This window comes from Pongo abelii, chromosome 5 (genome assembly GCF_028885655.2).
Source record: "Pongo abelii isolate AG06213 chromosome 5, NHGRI_mPonAbe1-v2.0_pri, whole genome shotgun sequence".
NCBI lineage: Eukaryota > Metazoa > Chordata > Mammalia > Primates > Hominidae > Pongo > Pongo abelii.
In genome coordinates this window covers 99220223-99242380 of record NC_071990.2, presented here as the reverse complement: position 1 = coordinate 99242380, position 22158 = coordinate 99220223, and the positions used below count along the sequence as shown (strand labels likewise).

The window sequence follows — 22158 nt, the reverse complement described above, 5'->3', positions numbered from 1 at the left end:
AAGTGTCTCACTAACAGCTTGTGAGCAGGGGTGTGATGTGATCTGATTTATGTTGCAAAAGGAACACTTGGGTTGCTATGATGAGAATAGTCTAGGGAGGCAAGGACAGACAAAGGGAGACCTGCCAACAATCATCCAGGTGGAAGTTACTGTGGGTGAACCATGTGGGGGCGGTGGCGGTGGAGGTGGTGAGCTGTGGTTGGAGTCTGGATCTATTCAGGTAGAGTAAAGATGCTAGAAGGGTAAGGTTGTTACCGGCCAAGATAGGAAAGCCTGAGGATATAGAAAATTTGAGATGTCAATGGTCCATGCCAGTATTACAACCCGAAGGCAGGTGAAAAAAAAGAAGTTATGTTTTTCTGTTGCAACTTGAGAAGCATATGAATGGGATTCTGCTCTGTCTAGTGGCAATTACAAAAGATTTTATAACTTATAAACATTAGGTTAGTCAAACTAAAGGGAAATGAAAAACAGAAATATGAGACGGAGGATAAAGAAGATATTACTTAACAGCTCTCAGATTTCAGAAACACACAGGCTAAGGCAGTGGTTCACAAACTTGTGTGCGCAGCAGAGTCATAAGGAGGGTTTGTTAAAACATAATTGCTGGCTCCCACCCTCAGAATTTCTAATTCAGTAGATCTGGGTTATCCCAAGAATATGCATTTCTAGTTTTCAGGTAATACTGATATTCCTGGTGTGGAAACCACAGTTAGAGAACAACAGGCCAAAGAATAAGTAAGTCTGAGATAAGTTTAGAACTTATCAAGAAAAGAAGCAATTTGGACCTAAACCTTGCCAATCTTTAAGGAAACTGTGGTACACATACATCATAGAATACAATGCACAATAAAAAGAATGAGATCGGCCAGGCGCGGTGGCTCACTCCTGTAATTCCAGCACTTTGGGAGGCCGAGGTGGGCAGATCACAAGGTCAGGAGATTGAGACCATCCTGGCTAACAGGGTGAAACCCCGTCTCTACTAAAAATAAAAAAAAAAAAATAGCTGGGCATGGTGGCGGGCGCCTGTAGTCTCAGCTACTCAGGAGGCTGAGGCAGGAGAATGGCGTGAACCCGGGAGGTGGAGCTTGCAGTGAGCTGAGATCGCGCCACTGCACTGCAGCCTGGGCAACAGAGCGAGACTCCATCTCACAAAAAAAAAAAAAAAAAAAAAATGAGATCATGTCTTTTGCTGCAACATGGAAACATGGATGGAGCCAGAGGCCTTTGTCCTTAGCAATCTAACACAGGAACAGAAAGCCAAATACTGCATGTTCACACTTAAAAATAGAAGCTAAATGATGAGAACACATGGACACATAGAGGGGAATAACATACACTGGGGGCCTATTGGAGGTGGGGAGCGGGGGAGGAGGGAGAAGATGAGGGAAAATAATTAATGGGTACTAGGCTTAATACTTGGGTGATGAAATAATCTGTATAACAAGCCCCCATGACACAAATTTACTGATGTAAAAAACCTGCACATGTACCCCCAAACCTAAAATAAAAGTGGGAAAAAAAAGCTTAACCCTTCACAGGAGTAATATCAGGAGCTTAGTTTTGGACAGGCTGTTCAATCTGTAAGTCTGGAGTTTGGGAGAGAAGTTTAAGCTTGAGATATTGAGAGTTTTCAGCTTATAGATGGAATTTATAATCATGAAAAATGAGAGATAGATGTGCAAAATGGTTAATAATATGAAAATAGAAAGGTGAAATAAAGATTGAGGGCAAAGAAAAAATGATATTGAAGTCATTTTTGATTGATAAATGTTATCTAATAGCTATTCTTTTGTTGTCATAGATTTGTAGAGGCTCAAAGCAGGAAGTTTTCTTCTGTATTTCTCCTCCTCCTCAATGTGAAGTATCTGAGACTGAGATGTTAACTAACATGACCATTCTTCCACAGCTGCTGTGACATGCTACGGTTGGCTCTCCATGTCTCCGGGTTCTGCATCCACAGATTCAAGCAATAGCATATCAAAAATATTTGGAAAACAAAAACAAAAACAAAATTATAGCAATTTAAAAAATACAAATAGCAAATACAGTATAACTATTTACCTAGCATTTACACAGTATTAGGTATTATAAATAACCTAGAGATAATTTAAAGTATACAGGAAGATGTGCGTGGGTTATATGCAAATACTATGCCATTTTATTTCAGGGTCATGAGCATGCATGGATTTCGGTGTCTGAGGGAAGTCCTGGAACCAATCCCCTGTGGATACTGAGGGATAACTATTTCCAAAGATGGCTGCAACATTATCTCCCATTCTAAGTGCTATTCTGAATTGTGACATTGATATCTCCCTCATTAAGAGACGGGTCTTTTCTTTTCTTCCCTAAAATCTAGGCAGGCTTATGACTTGCTTGAAACCAACAAAAGGCAGTGGATGTGATACTTAGTGACTTTCCAAGTTAGGTCAGAAAATGTGTTGCAATTTTAACTTTATTTGGTGAAATACTCCTCCTAAAACCAAGAGTCTCAATATTGAAGCTTGGCCGTGGTAAGGCTGCCGTACTGTGAGGAAACCCAAACCAGCCCATATAAAAAGATTGCATGGAGAAGCTCTGAGACTACATTAAGAGAGGAAGAGATGCCTGGCCAGTACCTGCACACACTGGATATCTGCTCTTCAACCCCAGCAATCATATCATCGAAAATGCATGCACGATCCCAAGCCTTGTCCAGCCAAGCCTTTTCTGAATTTCTGACACACAGAAACTTTAAGAAATAATAGAGTGCTGTTGTTTTAAGCCCCTGAGTTTGGGGGTATTCATTCTAATTTGGTTAATTTTTAAAACTGCTTGATCGCCAAAACTGTTTTTAGTGGAAGGGGAGTAATAATAACACCCTTACCATAACTTGAAATTTGCATTCCACCAAGAAAACATTTTGGAAAATATCACCCTATATTCACCACGTAAATTTTGGTTAGTAATTTGGTTTCCCAAAGGCCAATTACTGCATGAGAGAGGATTGTACCTCAGTCAACATGTATATTTATGACTCAGTACAAGTGGGTAAATTGAGATTCTCACTTATCAATCATGCTTAAGTTTGATTAGCATTAATTAGTTCCCAGAGCCTCCTCACTTGGAACAAAAATATCAAGTCCTTAATAAAGAAGTCTGGCCTCCATGTCTTGCGTGGACGGTGACCCTTCAATGGAATTAAGCAGAATTTCTACTGATCTATTTTAACTACAAGAGAGCATATCTAATTTATTTACGTGACTTATTTATGTGACTTTTCTATCTCAGACAAGTCTTCTACTCCAGAAAAATAAAAGATCAAGATCTGTCAGGAATTATTAGAAGATATTTTGCCATTTTGTACTTAACAAATTCTTAACTAGAAACTCCAAAATTTCAAGAGGAGTTTTCACAAGAGTCTTCCTTAGATTCTGGGTACAAACAATGCTGTTTGGAATCTAGGGAGCCAGAAGTTGAAAAGAGAGCACTCACCTTCCTACTGCATTAAGCTGTGAATGTCTTTTGCTACTTGAAGAATAACGGGTTTTGGAAATTTCTGAGAAGAGCCACTTTGGCTCTCACAATGAGATTTCTCATAATAGGCAACATTAAAGCAATAATGCAGAGTGAAGAGAAACCCAAGAGACAAGGCTATAGACAAATGTTCTCTATTCAAATAAAAGTCTACTTACAGAAACAGATATAGAGGAAGAAGTCTGTCTTTTCATTCCAGGGTCACTCATCCATACACATAGTTTTATTTAAGATGTATAAGCTAGCTATTCCCATATTTCTATTTCTATTTCTAGTACAGACTTCACATTTGAACTACAAATGATATGTATAACTGTCTACACAACATCTTGATTTGGATCTCTCACAAGTACTTCAACATCAACATATTCAAAACTTAAAACATGGACGAATCCTTAAATCTCACTCTCCTCCAATTTCCATATCTCAATGAATGGCACTATCATCCAGACAGTAGCCAACCTTTTCCATCATTCTCATATTTCATCTAATACTATTACCAATCTATTTGATCTACTTAACATTCTTACCATCTGCTAAATTATTTCCCTTTCCATTGTCACCATTGAGCACAGATTATAACAAACTCTTGCTTGAACTGCCGTAGTGATCAGGATTCTGTATTTCAGGCAAAACAAATCAGCTCTGGGTAATTTACTCAGAAAAATCATATAAAGATAATGGGTAGGTCACCGATGACTGGAGAACACTGGTGAGGTCATTTTAGGATATCAAAAAAAAATACATGTGAAATAAGACTGCAGATAACAAAGCCAAGGTCATTTCTTTCAGAGTTACAGTTCAGTTTGGGAGCATTTGACGGTCAAGATTGGGAAATAGGACCATCTCCCAGCCATCAGGGAATGGACATATCTGACTCACTTTGGCTTTAGATTCACCTAATGGTGGTCTCGTCCAACTTAGAATCAGATCTTGAACTTGGGTGACAAAAGCCATATTAGTCTCATAAACATCAACTTAGTTTCTATGGTAGATTAAAGGTAACCTCAAATTCTTTGCATCTTCCTTCCCCTTGAGAACTGAAACAAGACAAGGAAGCCTACCCTCACCACTTCTATTCAACAAAATACTGGAGTGCTAGCCAGAGCAATTAGGCAAGAGAAAGATATAAAAGCATCCAAATAGAAAAAAAAAAATGTCAAACTATCTCTCTTCATGGACGATACAATCCTATATTTAGAAAACCCTAAATACTCCGCCAGAAGGCTCCTGGAACTGGTAAAGGACTTTAGCAAAGCTTCAGGATAAAAATCAATGTACATAAATCAGTAGCATTTAGTAGCATTTCTATATACCAACAACACTGAAGCTGAGAGCCAAATCAAGAATACAATCCCATTTACAATAGCCACAAAAAAGTAAAATACCTAGGAATACATCTAACCAAGGAGATGAAAGATCTGTACAAGGAGAACTACAAAGCACTGCCAAAAGAAATCATATACAACACAAACAAATGGAAAAACATTCCATGCTCACAGATAGGAAGAATCAATGTTGTTAAAATGGTCAATAATGCCCAAAGCAATCTACAAATTCAATACTATTCCTATCAAACTAACATCATTTTTCACAGAATTGGCAAAAACTATTCTAAAAATAATATGAAACCAAAAAAGAGCCAAATAGCCAAAGCAATCCTAAGCAAAAAGAAAAAAGCCAGAGGCATCACATTACCTGACTTCAAACTATAATATAAGGTTACAGTAACCAAAACAGTATGGAACTGATACAAAAACAGACACATAGGCCAATGCAACAGAATAAAGATCCTGGAAATAAAGCCACACACCTACAGTAATCTAATCTTTGACAAAATTGACAAAAATAAGCAAGGGGGAAAGGACTGTCTATTCAATAAATGATGCTGGGATAACTGGCTAGTCATACGTAGAAGAATAAAGCTGGTTCCCTACCTTTAACCATAGAAAAAATTAACTCAAGATGGATTGAATATTTACATGTAAGACATCAAACTATAAGAATCCTAGAAGAAAACCCAGGAAACATCATTCCGAACATTAGCCTTGGGAAAGAATTTATGACTAAGTCCTCAAAGCAATTGTAACAAAAACAAAAATTGAGAAATGGAACCTAATTAAACTAGAGAGCTTCTGCACAGTAAGAGAAACTATCAACAGAATAAACAGACAACCTACAGAATGGGGGAAAACATCTGCAAACTACAAATCTGACAAAAGCCTAATGTCCAGATCTATAAGGAATTTAAACTATTGAAAAAGCAAAAAATAAATAACCCTGTTAAAAAAAGTGGGCAAAAGACATGAACAGACACTTCTCAAAAGAAGACATATAAGTGGCCAACAAACTTATTAAAAATGCTCCTCATCACTAATCATTAAAGAAATGCAAATCAAAACCACAATGAGATACCATCTCACACTAGTCAGAATAGCTATTATTAAAAACTCAAAATACAACAGATGTTGGCAAGGTTGCAATGAAAAGGGAATGCTATGCACCCCTGGTGGGAATGTAAATTAGCACAGCCATTGTGGGAAGCAGTTTGGCGATTTCTCAAAGAACTTAAAACAACTATCATTTAACCCAGCAATTCCATTACTGGGTATATATCCAAAAGAAAACAAATCATTCTACCAAAAAGATACATGCATTTGCATGTTCATCGCAGCACCATTCACAACAGCACAGACGTGGAATCAACCTAGTGCCCATCAATGGTGGATTGGATAAAGAAAATGTGGTACATATACACAATGGAATATTATGTAGCTACAGAAAAGAACAAAATCATGTCCTTTGCAGCAGCATGGATGCAGCTGGAGGCCATTATCCTAAGCAAATTAACCCAGGAACAGAAAACCAAATACTGCTTGTTCTCACTTACAAGTGGGAGTTAAACATTGGATACTCATAGACATAAAGATGGGAGCAGTAGACACTGTGGACTACTAGATGAGGAAGGGAGAAAATGGGGTAAGTGTTGAAAAACTACTGGGGACTCTTCTCAGTATCTGTGTGATGGGATCATTTATAACTCAAACCTCAGCATCATGCATATACCCAGGTAACAAACTGCACATGTACAGCATGAATCTAAAATAAAAGTTGAAAAAGATTAAATTAAAAATTAAAGATTATTTTCTTCTTCTCCTTTAGAGGTGTGTGGTCTAAATCCTCTTCCCATGAATCTAGGCTGGCTTTTCTGAGTGCTTTAATTCCTGTTTTGCAATTTCTAGACTCAAGTCTTTAAAAACTGGAGGCACTTACTTATTGTTTTTTGGAGCATTCACTCTTAGAACCTCAAGGCTAGCATCCTGTTAGAAGCCCAAGCTATATGGAAAGGCGCTGAAAGATAAGATGTCCTCTAGGGGAGAGGAAAAGATCAAAAGATTGATAGGTGACTGGATGGATGGACGGATAGATAGTTATTTGTCTTAAAATATATTTATATCATATTACCATGGTTAGCACTTTTCAATAGCTTCTCAATGCTTTCAGTATCAAAATCAAAATCTTCAAACATTACCTTCAATGTCCTGAATGATATATCCCCACTATCTACCCCACTCTTTGACCTGCAGTTACATTTACTAAGTTCCTCCAAAATGCCATACTTCAGCTCAGAATCTTCATATCTGCAGTCCCCTCTACTAGAAGCCCTTCTTCCATTTATTGGGCTTTTCTCTAGTTAACTCTTACTCATTTTTCAGTTTCAAATATCAGTTTCTCATGAAAACCTTCCCGTGTTCCCCAGGCTAGATCTGTCTCCCATAGCTCCTATATTTCTCCAACAGAGCAATCATATATTAATTAAATAATCCATCATGAAAAAAAGATATTATCATTTATCTTTTTTTGCTAGAAATGCAAGATGTAACAGATCAAGGACTGTACATCTTGTTTTTCATTATATTCATATTGCCTTGCACCATTATTTGCACATGATAGACATGCAATAAATATACTTCTCAGACTTCAAATGCGCAGATGAATCACCTGGAGGTCTTGTTAAAATGCAGATTTTGACTCAGTACGTCTGGAATGGGGTCTCAGAATCAAGTCTCTGTTTCTAACAAGCTCCTAGGTGATGCCATTGCTGTTGGTTCTGTGGACCACTCTGAATAGCAAGGCTATATAAGAATCATAATTAAGTCCTGTGGGTAACATGGAGTAACCAATTGGGATTAGTTAATGTTTTAAACCTGTGCTATCATTTTAATTTGGTTCAATTAATTTCAACAAACAATTATTGAGCCAGCTATTTCCCAGGATAGGCTAAACATGAATAAGATATGGTCAGTGCACTCAGAAAGATTACAGTGTAATGGGCACAACTAAAATATAAACAGATCAATGTGGAAAATATACTATAATAAAAGTAGACCATAAAGATGTATTTGGGCACAAAAGAGGAAGTTCTCAACTCAAATTGGGGAGCTCAGGAAATTTGAAACTCATTGGTAATTTACCACAACTGTAAACCACTGTGCTGTTTTGTTTTGTTTTGTTATCCTATGTATGTCCACCTGAACTGAGGTATTAGAAAATTAGTGACTTCAATAATTAGCCTGACTTCCATATTCCATTTTCAGAATGAGCTATGAAACAGTTTAGTCCTCTTGTGTACTATGGGAAGCATGTTTGTTTGTTGTCTTTTACTTGTTTCTGATGTCTGTTTATCTCTTTCATTTTCTGGATCAAGTTGCTGTACAATCTGTCATTTCTATCTTCAACTTGGTAAATCCTTTTCAGTCTTTATAGTTAGATTTGAATTAGAAAACAAAATGTGCTAGAAAAAGCAATAAGAGAGTGATGAAGATGGGCAGAGACTTCGGTGGAGACCTTGATTCAGTAGTTTGGTCTTTCAAGGAGAAATAATTCTCTTTCTTCTTGCTTGGATGTTTATGCGATGGGATGAACCTTTTTAAAAATCAGAGGCAGGGTTTCCATCATTCAAAAGTTGGGGTACAGAACCTCATTTCAATGTTTGTGTGTACCCTTAGCTTTATCATCCTAACATTCCCCTGGGCTTCTCTAGGGAATAATTATCACTCTTTTAAGTTCGTTTTCCAGCATAAAACCTTCTTTAACCACTTTTAAAACATTTCTCCTGAGAGGAAGCCAATTAGATACATCCTTCTGGTTATTATTTAGTCATTATTTTTGGAGCACCCAAAATGTTCTAAGTATAAGCAATTTCTAGCACCAAATCCTTATTCAGAAATTAGTTATTTCTTAATCTGGACCCTTGAAACCATGTTGCTTATCCCGTTTATTAATACTTATTAGCACCCGCAAAGAGCAAAGTGCTCACTTTTTTTCGTGAACATAGAACCACCATAGTTCCTTTCCTGTGAGGGCTGTTTGTGCCTTGCCTCATTTCGCTTTTCCAGTCAAGCCAATGTGTTACTTCAAAATAATCTCTTTGACCCAAGTTTGTATGAAACACTTTCCTCTCCTATCACATGCATCTACTAGATTTTTGTTGCCCATGAATGAAATTTAAATTCATTTGCATTTCAAGCATTTATTTAATTTTTTCCTGCTATTTCTGCAACAGTGAAGCCATTTCCTAAAATTCATGCCTTTCTCAGAATGTCTGCTACTTAAATGAGAAGTACAAAGCGGGAAAGGTACCTTCAGGCTTGAATTTTTGTGTCCACTCATATCCTTCTGGATAGAAATCCACTTTCCCTAAAGTTGTGATGGCAGCTATTTAGCTTAGGAGTCAGTGATGACATGTTTTTATACAAGATATGTGTCTTAGAAAAGCAACACGCCTCTGTTCAGAAGAATCAGCACATTTTCACCTTCTACTTTCCAAAATGCAGCCACAGCACTCAGCTCTAAGGGTCTCCTGTGTTCAGGAAGGGAGAGAGAATAGTTGCTCTAGTTAGGAATGTAGATCATATTCTCAGAGGTTGAATATCATTACAATTACTTTTTTCCAGTTTATGTTTCCATTTCAATGATAATACATATATAATTCTGAATGATCTGCCTGCCAACCTTATAACTAGGTCCTGCCCATAGGATGTCAGTGCCAGTTATGATTTATGTTGATGAATAGATTTGTGCCCATTGCTTTCAAAAGGGATAGAATTTAATTTTGAGCCTATGGTGTTAAATAAGTACTGCCACTACGATTAATGCTGGGTGGCTAACTGATGTGCATGTATATTCTTAAAGATGCAAGAATTATCCAACTTGCGCAACCTTGGTCAATTAAAGGCATGGACCCTGAGAAAAACACTCCTGTATTCTAATTCAAGTTCTGGCAATTTACTAGCACGTTGGCCGTTTCGAAAATCTCTTAGCATTTGTGAACTTCGGTTTCCTCACCTATAAAATGAGGTTTACAAAAGAGCTACTAAGACTATAGGAGTGCAGTAAAGATTCAGATAATGCATGGGTGCTTATCTGGTGCATAACAGGTATTTAGGAGGTGATAGCTACAATTATTATTATATTTTGTCCTGTAAATCAATTTAAGTTCAGCACCTTCTGCATTAATTTTTTTCCTTCTGAAGATAGGGAGATGCTTAAACCCACGGGCATAATTTTTGAAATAGAACTGACTTCCGATGAGTATCATAAAGCCACTGGCCATATATCTTGTTTAATAAAGTGCATTATCTACTTTCAATACAGGTCTCCATTATTATTACTTGAATACTGTGACAACTGTTACCCCTATTAATACTTCTGGAGATTTCTGAAAGTGGTAGGAATATAGAAACCCAATGGAAGAATGAAAACCAAAGAAATCCAGAATAGTTACCTGCAGAGTGAAGAATGAGTGGTACTCACACTGGTTTACTATATTTATCTCACTATTACATTCTATGTGGTCCCAAACTAGTTCTCTCATTCACACAGGCAAAAAGAAATTCTTCACTAGTCCTAATAAAAGACAAAATTGCAGGGGAAAGATATATCAAGACAGTAATCCATTGGTTTAGATAGATCAAATGCCTGACTATATTGTTTATGGGAAATAAGTGTTATCCCTACTCCTCACACTTTGCTATTTTCTGAAATGGATCCACTTTGAGATGTGATTTTTCCCCCAAGTTAGTCCAGTTGGATTCCATCTATCATAATTGTGATGAATAGCAAGTGATTTGTTTCATTACATTTTTAATGGCTGTAGTGGGAACATTGGAGCTATTACATGAAAAGCTGTGGTTGTGTTGTTGAGAAGCTTCCAAGGATAGAATTTTCTCTTCACTCTTTGTTTTTGCAATAGGCTCTCTTGCTCCAACAGGGATGCACACTGAGTTTTAAATCCTTTTCCACTTGACTTGAGGGAATTTGCTTTTGTATCTGTATGTCACTGAAAAGTCCAGTACGCAGGCACTTTCCAGCCAGCCAGGACATGAAAATGGCATAAGCAATATAAGTGCTGGAATTGATGTAAAAAATTACCATTCCTGATAGATAACAATGGAGCAAATAAATTTAAAAAGTAACATACACATCTGAAAAATGACTACAATTCTCATGAACCTCTTTATTTGGTCCAATACCAACTTTTATATCTGAGGGTCTCTTTTATAAATCAGTAAAAAGCTGAGTGGAGCTGGCCTCGGAGAAGACAAGATGCATAGGATCTTGAAAAGCATTTGTATGATATATTCATGAAGGGGCTAAGGCTGCCTTATGTCTTTCATGCCAAGCATAATCTTAAACAAGTTTCGACCTTAACTTAAAGATATTTTAATGTATCCATTTGACTCACAAACTCAAGCTCATATTAAATTCAAAATAAAACCCCTCAAAGCTCAGTTTCTAAAACACATCAAGTAAGATTTTATACATTTTTTAATTAATCCAGATGTCATCAAAGGTAATTCTTAATTAGCTGACTGTCTACCCTTGAATCAATGACAACGGTGGTTACCAACAGCGGGGGAACAAGACAGGCCTTGTTACCTCTGGGTCATTTTAAACGTGATTTCAATATTCTCAGTAACTTTCACTCCTAAGGGTAGAATCCTGCTGTAACTCAGTCATTGGAAAACCGTGACCTTTTTGAATACAGCTTAATTGTAGTCACTTCCTTAGTAGTTTTAACTTTTTAACTAACCTACAAGCATACCCAAAAGTTGCTAACAAATATTTACCAGAAATTCAAGAATGAAGATAATTTACTGGAATCACCTTGAATTTAATAGTCTTTGTTATCCTAAAGCCTATAGTGCTTTCCTATGGATTATTTCATCTGTGTTAACACCATCCTTGGAAAATTTGTAGGAAGGCTGGTCTTGCCTTAGTTTTAGAAATGGGAGAGAGGATACAAAGTGGGTGACTAACTCAAGCCTATGCAATATCAGGACATAGACCCCACACTTTCAGCCTGTTCTGTGCCCTTAGACTGCCCATGATAAATGTGCCTGGTGGGCACCTCTCTTCCTTTGAAAACATGCATATTCATGTATTTGAAGTCAGCCAAGACTATTGACATGGACTACAATGTGTTGAAAAGAAGGGGCAGCTAAAAAGAATGATAAAGGCACTTGAAAGAAAAAAATGTAATAATTGAAATGTCTTCTATCTTAAGAGAGAGGGGAAGAGAAAGAGAGAGAATAGATGGACCATATATGAAGCAAATAAAACAAGAAAATAGACATAAAATGAAAAATGCAATTGATTTTGTATCTTCAAGTGCTTAACTTACAGGATGCGAGAACACACAATTTAGCTTGTTTGGGTTTAGTCCTCCTAATATATTCTACAGAGTAATTTATTTTCAGGAGAAGCCTCACTGCAGTGCTCCTATTATGATAATGGGAATTTATGCACATGAGTATTTGTGATCACATCACAGAGCAGTTTTTGGAGGAACTATGGGGGAAGGGGAAAATTAACATTATAAAAATAGAGATGAAGGCTTAAAAAAACCTCTATACTCTCAATCTATCACTTAATCTATCTACACACACACACACACACACACACACACACAATTCCATGGTGAATTATCTTATTTGGGTTGAGTGCTTCTCTAGTGAAGAACAAAACTTGTGAGTAAAAAGCGGCATAATGCATCGAATGCTTGCATGGATTTGTTGATGAGAAGGTCGCTGCCCCTGAGATTGGAAAACATAGCTCCAGCAGCCCCAGACCTCTCTGACCACATTCACTTTGCTTACTCAGGAGCAGACAATGACAGGCAGGGAGTTAGGGGGAGGGGATGAATCAAAGCCCCTCTAACTCCTTGTCTCTCTGCTAGAATTGCTGTCAGCCTGGTGAGCTGACATCAAGTAGAGAGGATCAATCCAGTAGACACAAGATGAAAATGTAAACAGGGATAAGCTCTCTGTGTGCTCTCTCTCTCTCTCTTTCTTCCATCTCTTTTTCTCTATCTTTTTAGACAAAATCCAGACATTTCAGAGTGTAGGTGTTTTTTCCCATCATGAATGAAGAATGCTCAGCACTCAAAGTCACTTAACAGTAGGATCATCTTTAGAGCACAGTCACACAGCTTTTAGTAAATTGTGTATGGCGATTTCAAGATTGTGTTATAGAGTGTGCCAATATCACTACACACAGTAGATCACTCCAAATACGAATACCTGTGGGGAAAATTATGGCAAAGTCACAGCTTGAGTACATTATTGAAAATAAAGCTTATTGAAGTTGCTGAACTAATAGGTCCGTGAACCAAAGTTTATGGGCACAAGTCAGCTGTCACTGAGTAGGCTAAGGGAGACATAATATTCTAGTCATTTCTCTGGTGGAAGGAACATTAGCTTATTCTCTCCCTTAATTGATATTCTGCAACTGAATCAAGCACTGCTGATTGCTGACCAGCTCACACGTTCCCCATATGTCTCCAGATTGCTAAACTCAGAAATGTGAGACTGCATCGCTGAGTTAGTTTGAGGACAGCCAACCTCAAGAGTGGTTACTGGACCATTTGTTCCTATAAAAAACAGATGAAAATCAGGGTATGGAAAAATGTGCATTTTCACAATGTTCTATTAAACCTATTGGCTCATATTTGGGACACAATTAAAGGATTAAAACTGATTTTACTAGATAAATATATTTAAAAAGTTTAAGTTTGCCAGATCAGATGAAATATACTGTGCAAAAATTTTCTTTTCTTTTTCTATTTCTGTCCCTTGGTATAAATTCCCATACTTATTTCCTTATAAGTAGCAAAACAAATTATGGACACCGTTAGCAAAGTTAACCATATGTTGGAATAACTTGCTTGTTTTATTGTTTATTAAAAATTGAGTTGCTAAAGGTAAAAAAACATAGTGCAGAATATCCTATTATCACCATCTTGGAGTCAAGAGCTAAAACTGTTACTTCTTCAACCACAAATAAATATATGCTAACTTTTTTCTTTCAGGAAAAACTATCAAATATTACTATAATACCAAAAACAACCTAAAAATGCAAGTTATTAATTTAAGGCAATATCAGTGTATATTCCCATGTGCTCTTTTAGCATATTAATTGTCCCAACAACCATATAGCACAAGGTATTTTTAATTTACATTTTATAGATGAAAAAGCAGAGATTTTAAAAGAGGTCAGTATCTTGATCACTGTCTCACAGCCCATCTGAGGAAGAGTTTAGTGTTGAACTCAGGCAGGCTGTCTTATATCAGACCTCAAATCTTAACTTTCTGTTATATCCATCCTTCAGTAACATTATATACATTCTAATTATTGAATTTGGTCATATGTTCCATGTATTTTCACCATCAAAAATGTTTATTTAAAAAGGATAATAAGCCCAGTCGCGGTGGCTCACATCTATAATCCCAAAGCTTTGGAAAGCCGAGGAAGGAGGACCCCTAGAGGCCAGGAGTTCAAGACTATCCTGGATAACATACCAAGACACTACTACTACAACAAATTGTTAAAAATTAAAAATTAGCCAGTGCACACCTGTAGTCCAAGCTACTCGGGAGGCTGAGGTGGGGGGATCTCCTGAGCCCAGTAGTTTGAGGTTATAGTGAGCTATGATGGTGTCACTGCACTCCAGCCTGAGCAACAGAACATGATCTTGTCTCTAAAAATAAATAAATAAACACATAAATAAATAATATAATAAAATAGGAGAATGGGTATAATATTTTAAACTCTTAAATCTTTTAAAATGGACTCTATCTGAACTTGCTGTTGTAACAAATTGAAAAGTAACATCTATAAAATATATTTATCGTGACCAGACCAACCAATATGGAGAAACCCCATTTCTACTAAAAATACAAAATTAGCCAGGGTGGTGATGCACACCTGCAACCCCAGCTACTTGGGAAGCTGAGGCAGGAGAGAATCTCTTGAACCTGGGAGGCGGAGGTTGCAGTGAGCCAAGATCACACATCATTGCACTCTAGCATGGGCAACAAGGGTGAAACTCAGTCTCAAAAAAACAAAAACAAAAACAAACATATATATATATCTCTCTCTATATATATATAGTGAAAAAGAGACACACTGTTTTATTAACCTAATTTTTCTTATTAAAAAAAAAGCCAGATGATTCTAGATTAGTCATCATAATTAGGAGTGTCACTTATGTTTACATGGTTACTAAGTGTAAATCATGGTAAACTGCTGAGGACTTGCAAGTAGCTAAGATATGATGGATCATGGTGTGACTAGCTTTGAGATCTAGATTTTTTGTTTGGGAATATTTCAAAAATAAAGAATATGGCTTTCCCAAAGGAGTTATAACATCTCTTTGATTTAATCAGCTGGCATTATTTGCATTATGCGCTCAGAGAAAGAATTTTCTAGTTTCACTCATCTAGAGAAAACAATAATATTCTTGATATTTTCAGTAGTGAAGAAAATCATCATTTTCTTCATGGGAACCATTTGGTGAATACTGCAAATAATTTCTCAGCAAAATATGATTCATTAAAGTAATCTTAAAATAAAGATGAAAACAAGCAACAAAGCAAAAGAGATCTTATATAATTTAATAATCTCAGTACCTAATCATACACAACATTAACCTCTGCTTCTTATTAAAATCAAAAAGAAAGAGCTTCTACATTCATGGTGTCCCCAGAAAACAGAATAAATTGTTCTAAAATATTTTGAAGGAATTCAAGAGATACAAATTCCTTCATGTAGTTTTTAGTCTTGCCCTGTTCTTGCCATCATTCCCCTTCACCATGATGAGATAGGGGTCATGAGACTCGCTCACTTGTTTCACACAGTGGCGTTTGAACAGAGCTATCACTTACTGCATGTTTGCTCTGTGTCTTAAAGAAATAAAGCAGAGAAATGAGTAAAGTTTTGTTATCACCAGAGCCTACTGAGAAGCAAGTCATATTCTCAGGTGTAGAATGAAGTCTTACTGAGTGTTGGTGAAGGAAAAAAAAAGTAAATGTCGAAAAAAAAAGAGATTTCCAGAATTTTCTTATTAGGCAGACAGCTGAAACAGTCAAGGAAAGTGATTCCGAAGTGCTGCTTTATATTAAGAACTCCCGTTCTACTCATCATTTAAACAGATAGTACACAATTCTATCCCTTCTAGCATTCCCAGAAGGGATAGATAGCATTCTATCCCTTCTAGCATTCCCAGTAAATGCAGCCTCCAACTTACAAATGGGTTTTGTTACAAAAATTCATTTGTTACATGGTGATGTGGGATCCTGAATGCCCTTTCCCAAAGAATCAATGTTACAAATCATTGTTGGTTTTAAGGCTGGTCCACCAACGTCTGTTAAAAAAAAAAAAAATGTTCTTAAGCTGTACTAGTGTGGACTGCTGGGGACTTGGAATGGAGATCTCTGAAGTCTGAGAACTGGGATGAGGATAACTCATTTTGCACAGGAAAACAAAAGAGCAAGAGACTTTCTTTCCCTTTTCTTGGGCACACGGTAGCTCACAGATATGGTGACCATGGGTTCTGAATTTAACATTAGGCCACATGGCCCAAAAAGATTTTTTTTTCTATGACAAAAATAAAATTGAAAAATAAAAACTTTTCCTCCCAGAATATTCTTCTGATATATGGGGATAGTTTTAGAAATCAGTACTATACAAGTAGATTTAAATCCAGTAGATTTAGATGCTCTATAATCACAACATTTTGAAGAGAGAAAGTTGGTTGGTTTTTGTTTGTTTTGAAAGCCCAGAAAGAAGCAGGAACCAGGAGGTTGTTACAGTTGACCAGAAGAGAGACGATGGGGCCTGAAATAAAGTCAAGCCAGATGGGACAGAAAAGAAACAGCAGACCAATTTAAGATGGACTGTAAGAGGTGAAAATATCAAAACTTATATTTTTGGCATTAGTGAGAAGGAGGAGGTTGTATGCCCCAGGAAGGCAATTGGGCGGAAGGACTGGGAAAAGGGAGGTGGTGATGGATCAAGATCAATGATGAAAGACTCACATATATAAAATCACTTAGTTTATGACAAAGTGGGGAAGAGCACTGTGAGGAAAAAGATGGTCTTTTAAATAAATAGTGCTGAGTTAATCATATACACACATTTAGAAAAGAATCTTACTGCCATCCTACATTGCATGCATGTGCGCACACACAGACACACACTCACACACACAAAATTCTGGGTCCAATCATAGGTCTAAACATAAAAAGCAAAACAACAAAAGTTCTAGGAAATAATATGGGGATTACAGAGGCTGGAATTTCTCTGTCATATCCAGAACTCTCTGAAGAGATGCAATCCGTTTCAGAGACTGCCCAAGGGAGGGGAGGAGGGGAGTAAAGAAAGTTGGGGTGGGGTTGGAGAGATCCCTGGCTTCTCTGCAATTCCACCTTTAATCCCCTGCCAGTGACTACCTTGCTGGACCCAGGTAAAAATGTATTGTCCAGGGAGCTTGGAAATAGAGCAGAATGGGGGAAAGAAGAGAAATGGATCTGAGAGCAAATAAAAAATTAAAACAAAACAAAACAAAAAAAAAAAAAAAAAAGAAAAGGAACCAACGAGCAGAAAAGAAAATGAGCCTGCTCTTGATCAGTTCTCTCAGGCCATTCTTACTTTATACAGCTCTCGTCTTTTCCACACTTTGGACTTTACTGATTCTCTAAAAAGCACTACGATTTTAACAGTGTAATCCATGAGAGTAGCACATAGTTTACTTGGGAGAGGAGCCATTACAGAGGACCTATAAAAATGCCAGGTAGTATGCTGGATTTTTTTTCCTTGCTTTTCATTTGATCTCCACAACCATCCTATGAAAGAACTGTAGTCCTTTTATTATAAATGTGATAACAGAAAATCAGAAAGGTAAAGTAACTTGATCAAGGTAGTAATTAAGCTGGCATTGAAGACAGATCTTCATGACACTAGCATCAGTATTTTTTGAATCACTTTATTCTGTTACCTTGTGTGTCCATGAGTCATGTCTCAATTTAATTCAATTCAGTCAATTCAGTCGTAAATTCAAAAAGTGTCTGATGAATACCTGGGATATGCTAGATACTCTTCTTCATACTAGTAATATAGAGAACAAAGACCTAGGCCCTGCCCTTAAGAAACTGTCAGTTGCGAAGTAGCCTTCCAGAAATTTGAAAGCAAGAAGACCACTCCTGGGAAAGAATCACAGACGATTAAAAAAAAAAAAAAGTAATAAAGCATGATCTTGTGACCAAAGGTGAGCAGAGTTTCCAGGACAGACACCCAGAAACACTTGCTGGGCCACTATAAGCCCATGCTTCATAAAGCCCCCGGGCAAAGGCAGTGCTACATTGGTAATGGTTGTCTAGGGTACTGAAAGAATGTAGACATTGAAATGTAGGCGATCTGGGTTTTAATTTTAGCTTAGCTGATTATTAACAGTGTGACTGTGGACCAATCATTTAGTTTTATGCGTGAAATCGGTACAACATTGTGAGAATTATACATGGCTTGTGCAAATAAACAGCCAACAGGATGCCTAGCTTATGATAAATACTCAGTAAATTTTAGCTATTATTACTATATTTAGTATTTTTATTTATTTTTAATTTTTAATTTTTCTGGTTATATAATAATTTACGTATTTATGGGGTATGTGTGATTTTTTTTTTTTTTTTGAGACAGAGTTTCGATCTTGTCACCCAGGCTGGAGTGCAATGGCACGATCTCAGCTCACTGCAACCTCTGCCTCCCAGATTCAAGAGACTCTCCAGCCTCAGCCTTCCGAGTAGCTGGGATTACAGGTGCCTGCCACCATGCCCAGCTAACTTTTGTATTTTTTTTTTTTAGTAGAAACAGGGTTTCACCATATTGGCCAGGCTGGTCTCAAACTTCTGACCTCAGGTGATCCACTCACCTCAGCCTCCCAAAGTGCTGGGATTACAGGTGTGGGCTACTGCGCCTGGCCACATGTGATATTTTAATACATGCATACAATATGTAATGATCAAGTCACCCTGACTTGGAATTTGGTATATTTATCACCTTAAGTGTTTATCATTTTGGGGGTTGGGAACATTGTAAAACCACCCTTCTAGACATTTGAAATATACAATAAATTATTGTTAACTATAGTTGCCCTACTTTGCTACTGAACACTAGATCTTATTCCTACTATCTAACTGTACTTTTGTACCCATTATTTAACCTTAATCCCTCATTTCCCACTATCCTTTCTAGCCTCTGGTAACCATCATTTGACTCTCCACCTCCATGAGATCAATATTTTTTAGCTCCCACATATGAGAACATTCAATATTTGTCTTTTGTGCCTGGTTTGTTTCAATTGCCATAATGGTCTCCAGTTCCATCCATGTTGCTGACAATGACAGGATTTTATTCTTTTTGTTGCTGAATAACATTCTGTTGTGCATACGTACCACATTTTCTTTATCCACTGATCTACTGATGGACACTTAGTTTGATTCCATATCTTGGCTATTATGAATAATGGCTACCACAAACATGGGAGTGCAGATATCTCTTTGATATACTGATTTCCTTTCTTTTGAATAGATACCCAGCAATGGGATTGTTGGATCATATCGTAGTTCTATCAGGTTTTTGAGAAACTTCTATAGTGATTTTCATAGTGGCTGCAGTACTTTACCTTCCCCATTAAGAGTAGATGAGCATTCCTCTTTCTCTATGTTTCCTCTCCAGCATCCATTATTTTTTGTCTTTCTGGTAATAGCCATTCTATGTTGGGTAATAATATTTTATTGTGGTTGGTTTTTATTTGCATTTCTCTGATAATTAGTGACACTGAGCATTTTTCATATACCTGTTTGCCACTTCTATGTCTTCTTTTGAGAAATGTCTATTCAAATCTTCTGACCACATTTTAATCGCATTATTTGTTTTCTGCTATTGAGTTCTTTATATATTCTGGTTATGAATCCCTTGTTATTTAAATAGTTTGTACATATTTTCTCACATTCTGTAGATTGTTTCTTCACTTTGTTAATTGCTTCCTTTGCTGTGCAGAAGCTTTTTAGCTTGATGTGATTTTATTTGTCCATTTTCACTTTGATTGCCTATGCTTTTTGAGGTCTTACTCAAGAAACCTTAGTCCAGTCCAATGAGCTGGGGAATTTCTCCAGTGTTTTCTTCTAGTTTCATAGTTTCAGGTTTTACATTTAAGTCTTTAATCCATTTTGATTTGATTTTCATATATGGTGAGAGATAGAGGAATAGTTTCATTCTTCTGCATAAGAATATCTAGTTTTTCCAGCACCATTTGTTGAGAAGATAGTTTTTTCCCCAATGTATGTTCTTTACTCCTTTGTCAAAAATGAGTTCACTGTAAATGCATGAATTTATTTCTTGATTTTCAACTCTGTTCAATTGGCCTATATATTTAGCAGTTTTAGATACCATTCACCACACTTCTGAAAGGAAAATGAGACAACCTATCCATACTGAGGATTCCAACTTATCTGAGATTCAGGGCCCAGCAGAAGTTAACAGACAAAAGAGAAGTCAGAAATTTTTACCCAAAATTTAAAAGATCTTAAAGATCAGATGCAAAGTTTTGATCAGATAGGTAGTACTTCTTCCACTGATTTATTTAATTGGTTAAATTTTGACTGCTGGGAATCTCTGTTTCGGGGTATTTTTCAAACTTTTGTTATTATCCTCTTGTTAATCATAATGATAATATCTCTTGTCTATCATATTCTCTCAAGAGTCTTTAACACTTGTCATCAGCTACTGACTCACAAGATGCTCTCCATGAGGACTGAACAACAAAAATGACATAAACTTAAATCACCATTTAAAAAAAACTAGGATTAAAACTGCTTTGCCATCCTTAGATGCCCATACAAAGACAAACAACACGTGTTAATGAGGAGTAACACTAAACAGTTAACCATACTCACAGTTCAACTGAGAGGATGACCAAAAGTGGGGACTTGTTAAAATAAAATGAAGAAAAGGCATAAGAATCCTCTGAGCAGAGGAAGTCAGTTAAGCCATGAAAGCAACCTGTCCGTTGCTTAATTAGAAAACGTAAGTGAAAGTTAATTTAGGCTAATTCTTGTAAATGCCTATATTAAACACACACACACACACACACCCCCCAAACTTAAGCTCAACCAATCAGAAGCTGCCAACTAACTTATATAACTAGAAACTTTCCATCAGGATAGACCAAATAAGACAACTGTATAACCAATCAACTATTTTCTTCGCTTTATTTCTGTATTCACCCTCCAAATAACTTCCCCTTGAGTTTCCTTAGCAGAGCCCAAAACTACCTTCAGTTTGGTGCTTCCCAACTCATGAATGGCTGTTTGCTCAAATAAACTCTTTAAAATTTTATTATGCCTGAGCTTACCTTTTAACATGTGAAAGAGTTAGAGGTGAAATCCATCGCCTTTTGAATACACAGAACACACTAATAATCCATTTTCTTTTGAAATTTGTTTGTGATTTCAGTTTTTTTCCTCTAACAGTAGTAGGACTATCCTAATTCCTGTGGCATGCATTTGAACCCCCAGTAACAATGTATGATTTTGTGTTTAGAGGACAGGGATAGTCCCTGTGTAGTGTCCAACAGCTCTAGTTAGAACTGTGCCTTCAGTAGAACCTAGTCCTGAAATTTTTTTTCTCAACTCACTGGCCCAGACATGAGCAACATTTTCACTAACTGGTAAGACAGGCTTATTCAAAACCAGGGCTGGAACTCAGCCAATCTACCAATACAGAAGTGCTGCTGCTCATCACAGCAGAACCTCCTTTGGTAAAAGATCTGTGGAAAATGAATGACAGCCAGATCTCTAAGCCACTGCTGCACAGTGAACCGAAGAAAAGCAAAGGCAGGCAAAGAAAAAATAGGAATACTCTAAGGTTTCTAAGCTGCTCAACTTCCAACCACCTGGCATGGGTGGGGGACCATGGAGCTGTCTGGGCAGTTTAGCATTCAGCAATCAGAAGTGACTTGGTATTTTACAACAAAACATCTGGGCAGCTGACAAGTCTAAAAGTCCTGGAAATTAAAGGGCCATCTTTATACCTGCAGAGTGTACATTGGTTTCTTCTTCCACTCTTATTTGGAGAGCAATCATGATCAGAAACAGCATCCTCAAATACTGAGGGAGTGGGACTCTGCAAATTGGCTCTGAGACAACTTTCCTCATGTGTGAGATCTACCTAACAAATAAAAAACCTAAAGCCACTAGATGAAACAATACATCGTCAGAATTGCATCGTGTTATATCATCCATG

General features: G+C 37.0%; 2 long non-coding RNA genes across 2 annotated transcripts in view; both read right to left on the bottom strand.

Moving 5' to 3' along the window:
• Positions 1–11208, bottom strand: part of LOC129059999 (uncharacterized) — a 63294-nt gene extending 52086 nt beyond the window's left edge. The window contains exons 1-2 of the long non-coding RNA XR_010140306.1: positions 10304–11208; positions 9160–9379 (exon numbers count right to left, since the gene is read on the bottom strand). This is a non-coding gene — a long non-coding RNA (uncharacterized LOC129059999). The remainder of the gene's footprint in view (positions 1–9159; positions 9380–10303) is intronic.
• A 3029-nt stretch (positions 11209–14237) lies between these two features.
• LOC129060000 (uncharacterized) overlaps positions 14238–22158 on the bottom strand; it is a 1058541-nt gene continuing 1050620 nt past the window's right edge. The window contains exon 14 of the long non-coding RNA XR_010140285.1: positions 14238–14557. This is a non-coding gene — a long non-coding RNA (uncharacterized LOC129060000). The remainder of the gene's footprint in view (positions 14558–22158) is intronic.